The sequence below is a fragment of the Patiria miniata genome, unplaced genomic scaffold, assembly GCF_015706575.1.
Source record: "Patiria miniata isolate m_02_andy unplaced genomic scaffold, ASM1570657v1 HiC_scaffold_19, whole genome shotgun sequence".
Taxonomy (NCBI): domain Eukaryota; kingdom Metazoa; phylum Echinodermata; class Asteroidea; order Valvatida; family Asterinidae; genus Patiria; species Patiria miniata.
Genome location: NW_024037057.1, coordinates 3185098 through 3188857, shown reverse-complemented (window position 1 = coordinate 3188857; position 3760 = coordinate 3185098). Strand labels below are relative to the sequence as shown.

Below are 3760 nucleotides of genomic sequence, written 5' to 3'. Positions count from 1 at the left end.
TCTTTAACAATTTGATTTTTGATAATAGAAATTAAAAACAATAGAATGAAAATAGCAAGCGAGAGAAAGATAAAACATATATTGGATTTCTCGTAATTATTTACCTGGTCTGCTTTCTGTCCCTGGCACTCCCACATGAACCAGTGGTTGAGGTTTGTCTCGATAAGCAGCTTCCTGTCGTCCCTTTCTCTGGTCCTCAGATGATGTAGTCTCATTCTGCTTGATTTTTTTTTTAGCCCCTCCCATTTGTACCTCTGATTGAGAATTGTCTCTGTGAGTAACTTCCTCTGGTCTCTGGTCCTCAGATGACGTAGCTCTTCTCTTCCTGCTCTGTTCTTTAGCCCCTCTAATTAGTACCTTTGGTGTAGGTTTGTCTCGATGAGCAACTTCATCTCGTCTCGCTCTCTGTCCTTTAGATGATGTAGCTCCTCTCTTCCTGCTCTGTTCTTGAGCCCCTCTCATTTGTACCGATGATTCGTGCTTGTCTCGATGTGTAACGTCCTCCTGGCACGTTCTCTGATTCTCAGATGATGTAGTCCCTGTAGTCTGATGTAGTCGATGAGCAGTTTCCTCCTGTCTTGGTCCGCGTCCTTCAGATGATGCTCTCCTTTTCTCTCTTTCTGCAACTTCTTCCTGTTTCATCCTCCATTGCTCTTCAGAAGGGACCATTAAAGCCAGCTCAGCACGCTCGATTGAATTTAATGCATCCTTCAAATTCTGAAATCCTTCCTCGCGATTTGTTTGCTTTATCCACCAAGAAAGCAGCATCTGTAGGCTCCTTTTTTTGTTTTCTTGGCAGATTTTTTGGAATTGCTTGATTTCGTCTTCTCCGTATCCCAGGGATTTGGCCAACTGTTCCCAGAATGATTCAGTTTTCGAAGCTATGTCTCGAAAGAACTGATCACCGACAGGGTGTTTGTCTGCCAAATAAAAACGAAACCTCTTTGTCGGTAAAAAGCAATACATGTCTTTTCGTTTGAAATAGATGCCTTTTCGTTTGAAATTTCATAAAAGAAATGAACAATGTACACAAGGAAATAGCAAACAAATTAATAATGAATCTGATTTCCTTAAGTAATCGCTTATATCTGTAGTGGTCCTTATTGAATTGCATCAGAGAAGGAGGCGGTGACATTAATTTACATACTTATACTTGTACCAATGCTAAGTAATATATAACGTTAGAGCATCAATCGTGTTTAATCATTTCCTTTTCTGTTTGCTTATACCGCTCTTTTCCCGTGACATTAATCTAGTTTGAGGAGCGGATGTGGCATTCCCAGCTAAATTGTGAGGGCTAAACGCATTTTGTTCTCCATCTTGCAAGGTTATTGTTCTCATAAGCATGTACCTTTTGGTCCCCCGCCCAGTAGGCCATCGGTACACAGACGGAGTGAGATGTTCTCGTCCTGATGAATTCCACAGTCGTGAAGTGTCAGCAAGTTGTGGAGCTGGCAAAAGAAATAAGATTCTTAATGAACACATTTTTCGAAGCATTTTAAACGATAGTTTGGGGTTTCAGATTACATTACACTGGTTCAATATCTAAATATAAATGTAACTTTTTGTGGTGCGTTTTCATCTTGAAACTAAATCGGTGGGGGTAAAGCCAACCACTATTAAATTTCTTGAACATAAGTGCGTAAACTCCAGTGTGCCGACATCAAAAGCAGCACTATCTGTACACGACTGTCACTTGAATCAGAAGGTTGTCATAACGACCAATAATGCATGGTCTTTAATTCATTGGAATTTTTATTGGTACTTCGCAACATGGTTGCTTTTTAAAATATGGAGCCTTCTTTACCTCAAAGTTACGAAAGTTTCTTCGGATGAACAGTCGTTGTTGCTGAGGATGCACACCGATTTTCTCGCTTATTATCACTTTTAAGATCAAGACAGATGTCTCTGGATCCAATCGCAAACAAATTATCTTTGGTTTTTGTAAGCAGTGACCTCGGATGAAGACTTGCAAATATCTGCGACTGTCAGAAAAGAGATTTAGCTTGTTAAGGCTCTTTTAATGTTTGAATTGACATATATAAGTAAAGGAATAAAGGTTAAGACCATCAACTTATATGTGACCATTCACTACACTAATTATTAAAGTGAAGATATTTTGCTTTCCAATGGAGTTTAGTTATCTAAAAAAAAAACACCGGATATTTGCTAATTCTTCAAACACGAGGTGCAGTACGAATACCAGCGTTCAAACATGTTTTACCTGATAAGCCGAGGTTTGTCTTGATCACCAACTTGTTCCTCGTTCAGTTTCTCTTCCTCGGTTGATGCCGCCCCGTTTTGTTTGCTCTCCTCGTCAACTCCTGCATCTTGACGCCTTTCTGGCTCGGGTCCACCTGCTTCGTCTCTAGATTTGCTCGTTACTGATGTAAGAAGGAAAACAGAGTGTATCATAATTGTATTGAATAATGTATAATTGTAACGTTTTATGTACTTCTTAATAATTTGTTGCTGTCTCCGTTTTTTTTTTAACAATAAAACGTTTTTAACAATTTCAGTTAAACTGCTTATGTGTTTGGTATGAAATCTGGGTACCATATACATTCAAAATTATATCGTCTAATGTAAAATGTAGTGAAATATCACTCATAATCATAAGAAATCCGCTTTTCCCCATTTTAGCTCACCCGGTACATTTTGGGCCAAGTCAGTCATCCCCATGGCCTCCAATGCTCGTCTCAGCTTCTGAGCTGCTTCGTCGCGATTTGTCGTCTTTTCCCACCAAGTGAGTAGCATGTGACGGCTCTCTTTAGTGCTGCCTTTGTTGGTGGTTTGGATGTCTGCAATTTCCGCGTCTTCAAATCCTAGGTGTTTGGCAAGTTCTTTCCACGACGATTCAATTTTCGATGACAAGTCCTTGAGGTACTCATCATCAATGTTAGCTTTATCTGCCGAAAACATTATCTTTTAACTTCTGTGAAACATTTTTACTTATAACTTGCAACTTAAATACTTATTAACATCAGCTACAACAAAAAGCGACTCTTGTTCTTTATTAATAACATTCAGATTGTTTATTTATTTGAACATTTATTCCTTATTAACCTCTATCATTTACCTTTTGGGTCTTCTACTGACAGACGGAGAGAGATGATTTCCTTTTTGTCGACACCATTCTCCTCAAGTGTGAGCAAGTCACAGAGCTAACAAAGTGAATAATGTATGAAAGTAAATTACATAATCAAGAGAAACAGGGAGGATATAAAAGGTTAATCATTCAAACTTCCAGCAATTAACGTTCGTTGAAGCCTTTCATAGTGTAAAAGGAGGGACTGTGATTTTTTTGAAAATACTGTTTAAAACGTGAAAATAATATGAGATCTTGCATTCTACATTACCTTTTCTAAAATACCGCAATGCGAAAATCTAGGTTTTGATATTTCAAATTGAACAACTTATCCGTACCGGTATTATTAATGAAAACATACCTACCTGGAAGATTTCCCTGATGTACAGACGCTGATATCGTGCCTCCACACCGATCTTTTTCTGGATTATCTCTTTCAGAGATGAGACGGATGTCTCGGGATGGAGTTCGAAATAAAGTGTCTTGGGTTTATGTGAGGAGGGAGTGCGGACAAAGACCTGCAGTTTCTGTTTGACGTCTTTGGCATTACTGTGAAAATAGGGGAAAATTATGTATAGTTTTAGTCAAAGTAACGTCCACTGTCACGAGTCTCGTAAAAGTATTGCACAAGTTCACTCAGCTTTTACACAAGTAGCTGGAAAGAGTCAATGA

At 38.7% G+C, this 3760-nt stretch overlaps 1 long non-coding RNA gene across 1 annotated transcript; it reads right to left on the bottom strand.

The window, feature by feature from the left end:
- Positions 1-795: 795 nt before the first annotated feature.
- Positions 796-2371, bottom strand: LOC119725238. Its single transcript, XR_005270694.1, has 4 exons — positions 2225-2371; positions 1808-1985; positions 1352-1451; positions 796-920 (listed from the first exon to the last, which is right to left on the bottom strand). It is a non-coding gene; the product is annotated as an uncharacterized LOC119725238 (long non-coding RNA).
- Between the last annotated feature and the right edge of the window lie 1389 nt (positions 2372-3760).